This window comes from Triticum dicoccoides, chromosome 6A (genome assembly GCF_002162155.2).
Source record: "Triticum dicoccoides isolate Atlit2015 ecotype Zavitan chromosome 6A, WEW_v2.0, whole genome shotgun sequence".
Taxonomy (NCBI): Eukaryota; Viridiplantae; Streptophyta; class Magnoliopsida; order Poales; family Poaceae; genus Triticum; species Triticum dicoccoides.
The window spans coordinates 105,978,988-105,983,036 of record NC_041390.1 but is presented as its reverse complement, the minus strand read 5'-3'; positions in this window follow the sequence as shown (position 1 = coordinate 105,983,036).

Sequence of the window (4,049 nt, the reverse complement as noted above, 5' to 3'; positions counted from 1 at the left end):
GCAGGAGGAGTCCTACTCCTACCGGGAGTAGGACTCCCCTCCCTTTCCTTGTCCAAGTAGGAGAGGGGGAAGGAAGGGAGAGAGGAGAGGAAAGAAAGGGGGGGCGCCGCCCCTCCCTCCTTGTCCAATTCGGACTAGGGGGAGAGGGGGCGCGCGGCCTGCCCTGGCAGCCCCTCCTCTTCTCCACTTTAGGCCCATGAGGCCCATTAACCCCCCGGGGAGTTCCGGTAACCCCCCGGTGCTCCGGTTTTATCCGAAACTTCCCCGGAACACTTCCGATGTCCGAATATAGCCGTCCAATATATCAATCTTTATGTCTCGACCATTTCGAGACTCCTCGTTATGTCCGTGATCATATCCGGGACTCCAAACTAACTTCGGTACATCAAAACTCATAAACTCATAATATAACTGTCATCGAAACCTTAAGCGTGCGGACCCTACGAGTTCGAGAATAATGTAGACATGACCGAGACACGTCTCCGGTCAATAACCAATAGCGGAATCTGGATGCTCATATTGGCTCCCACATATTCTATGAAGATCTTTATCGGTCAGACCGCATAACAACATACATTGTTCCCTTTGTCATCGGTATGTTACTTGCCCGAGATTCGATCGTCGGTATCTCAATACCTAGTTCAATCTCGTTACCGGCAAGTCTCTTTACTCGTTTCGTAATACATCATCTTGCAACTAACTCATTAGTTGTAATGCTTGCAAGGCTTATGTGATGTGCATTACCGAGAGGGCCCAGAGATACCTCTCCGACATTCGAAGTGACAAATCCTAATCTCGAAATACGCCAACCCAACATGTACCTTTGGAGACACCTGTAGAGCACCTTTATAATCACCCATTTACGTTGTGACGTTTGGTAGCACACAAAGTGTTCCTCCGGCAAACGGGAGTTGCATAATCTCATAGTCATAGGAACATGTATAAGTCATGAAGAAAGCAATAGCAACATACTAAACGATCGGGTGCTAAGCTAATGGAATGGGTCATGTCAATCAGATCATTCACCTAATGATGTGATCCCGTTAATCAAATAACAACTCTTTGTCCATGGTTAGGAAACATAACCATCTTTGATTAACGAGCTAGTCAAGTAGAGGCATACTAGTGACACTCTGTTTGTCTATGTATTCACACATGTATTATGTTTCCGGTTAATACAATTCTAGCATGAATAATAAACATTTATCATGATATAAGGAAATAAATAATAACTTTATTATTGCCTCTAGGGCATATTTCCTTCAGTCTCCCACTTGCACTAGAGTCAATAATCTAGAATACACAGTAATGATTCTAACACCCATGGAGCCTTGGTGCTGATCATGTTTTGCTCGTGGAAGAGGCTTAGTCAACGGGTCTGCTACATTCAGATCCGTATGTATCTTGCAAATCTCTATGTCTCCCACCTGGACTAGATCCCAGATGGAATTGAAGCGTCTCTTGATGTGCTTGGTTCTCTTGTGAAATCTGGATTCCTTTGCCAAGGCAATTGCACCAGTATTGTCACAAAAGATTTTCATTGGACCCGATGCACTAGGTATGACACCTAGATCGGATATGAACTCCTTCATCCAGACTCCTTCATTTGCTGCTTCCGAAGCAGCTATGTATTCCGCTTCACACGTAGATCCCGCCACGACGCTTTGTTTAGAACTGCACCAACTGACAGCTCCACCGTTTAATGTAAACACGTATCCGGTTTGTGATTTAGAATCGTCCGGATCAGTGTCAAAGCTTGCATCAACGTAACCATTTACGGTGAGCTCTTTGTCACCTCCATAAACGAGAAACATATCCTTAGTCCTTTTCAGGTATTTCAGGATGTTCTTGACCGCTGTCCAGTGATCCACTCCTGGATCACTTTGGTACCTCCCTGCTAGACTTATAGCAAGGCATACATCAGGTCTGGTACACAGCATTGCATACATGATAGAGCCTATGGCTGAAGCATAGGGAACATCTTTCATTTTCTCTCTATCTTCTGCAGTGGTCGGGCATTGAGTCTTACTCAACTTCACACCTTGTAACACAGGCAAGAACCCTTTCTTTGCTTGATCCATTTTGAACTTCTTCAAAACTTTGTCAAGGTATGTGCTTTGTGAAAGTCCAATTAAGCGTCTTGATCTATCTCTATAGATCTTAATGCCTAATATGTAAGCAGCTTCACCGAGGTCGTTCATTGAAAAACTCTTATTCAAGTATCCCTTTATGCTATCCAGAAATTCTATATCATTTCCAATCAGTAATATGTCATCCACATATAATATCAGAAATGCTACAGAGCTCCCACTCACTTTCTTGTAAATACAGGCTTCTCCAAAAGTCTATAAAACCAAATGCTTTGATCACACTATCAAAGCGTTTATTCCAACTCCGAGAGGCTTGCACCAGTCCATAAATGGATCGCTGGAGCTTGCACACTTTGTTAGCTCCCTTTGGATCGACAAAACCTTCTGGTTGCATCATATACAATTCTTCTTCCAGAAATCCATTCAGGAATGCAGTTTTGACATCCATCTGCCAAATTTCATAATCATAAAATGCGGCAATTGCTAACATGATTCGGACAGACTTAAGCATCGCTACGGGTGAGAAGGTCTCATCATAGTCAATCCCTTGAACTTGCCGAAAACCTTTTGCAACAAGTCGAGCTTTGTAGACAGTAACATTACCGTCAGCGTCAGTCTTCTTCTTGAAGATCCATTTATTCTCAATTGCTTGCCGATCATTGGGCAAGTCAACCAAAGTCCATACTTTGTTCTCATACATGGATCCCATCTCAGATTTCATGGCTTCAAGCCATTTTGCGGAATCTGGGCTCACCATCGCTTCTTCATAGTTCATAGATTCATCATGATCTAGTAGCATGACTTCCAGAACAGGATTACCGTACCACTCTGGCGCGGATCTCACTCTGGTTGATCTACGAGGTTCAGTAGTATCTTGTTCTGAAGTTTCATGATCATCATCATTAGCTTCCTCACTAACTGGTGTAGGTGTCATAGAAACAGGTTTCTGTGATGTACTACTTTCCAATAAGGGAGTAGGTACAGTTACCTCGTTAAGTTCTACTTTCCTCCCACTCACTTCTTTCGAGAGAAACTCCTTCTCCAGAAAGTTTCCGAATTTAGCAACAAAAGTCTTGCCTTCGGATCTGTGATAGAAGGTGTATCCAATAGTTTCCTTTGGATATCCTATGAAGACACATTTCTCCGATTTGGGTTCGAGCTTATCAGGTTGAAGCTTTTTCACATAAGCATCGCAGCCCCAAACTTTCAGAAATGACAACTTTGGTTTCTTGCCAAACCACAGTTCATAAGGCGTCGTCTCAACGGATTTTGATGGTGCCTATTTAACGTGAATGCGGCCGTCTCTAGAGCGTATCCCCAAAACGATAGCGGTAAATCAGTAAGAGACATCATAGATCGCACCATATCTAGTAAAGTACGATTACGACGTTCGGACACACCATTACGCTGCGGTGTTCCGGGTGGCGTGAGTTGCGAAACTATTCCACAATTTTTCAAATGTACACCAAACTCGTAACTCAAATATTCTCCACGATCAGATCGTAGGAATTTTATTTTCTTGTTACGATGATTTTCAACTTCACTCTGAAATTCTTTGAACTTTTCAAACGTTTCAGACTTATGTTTCATTAAGTAGATATACCCATATCTGCTTAAGTCATCTGTGAAGGTGAGAAAATAACGATATCCGCCACGAGCCTCAACATTCATCGGACCACATACATCTGTATGTATGAATTCCAATAAATCTGCTGCTCTCTCCATAGTACCGGAGAATGGTGTTTTTGTCATCTTACCCATAAGGCACGGTTCGCAAGTACCAAGTGATTCATAATCAAGTGGTTCCAAAAGCCCATCAGTATGGAGTTTCTTCATGCGCTTTATACCGATATGACCTAAACGGCAGTGCCACAAATAAGTTGCACTATCATTATCAACTCTGCATCTTTTGGCTTCAACACTATGAATATGTGTGTCACTACTATCGAGATTTAATAA